Below are 450 nucleotides of genomic sequence, written 5' to 3'. Positions count from 1 at the left end.
CTTCCTTCTTACCGCTACACGCCGTCACCCGATCTCGGAACGACGGCAAGAGACGGCAGACAACAACTAGATACATCAACCCTACATTGGGAGAGACGCAGGTGTATCCGAATTAGCCATGACAAGTTACGTCATGCTTCCCTCCACCAGTCAGTGTTGAACGTTGAGCCGAGTTCATACCCTCAATATACTCACGATAAATTGCCGTGGTCCGATACCATCCCCTCACCCACCTCACCCCATCCGCCTTTCATGTCAGGCACCTCAGATAGCGAGAAACCCTTCAAAGTCGCGGTCTCCGACGAGGACATCGAGTCCCTCCAGCGAAGGCTCGACCTTGCGCGTCTCCCAGACCAGCTAGAGGGCGCAAGATGGGACTATGGTGTTCCTCTTGCCGACATCAAGATGCTTATCGCGCACTGGAAGGCTGGCTTCGACTGGCGGAAGGCT

This window comes from Dichomitus squalens, assembly GCF_000275845.1.
Source record: "Dichomitus squalens LYAD-421 SS1 unplaced genomic scaffold DICSQscaffold_27, whole genome shotgun sequence".
NCBI lineage: Eukaryota > Fungi > Basidiomycota > Agaricomycetes > Polyporales > Polyporaceae > Dichomitus > Dichomitus squalens.
The sequence above is the reverse complement of the archived record's forward strand: the minus strand, read 5'-3'. Positions refer to the sequence as shown.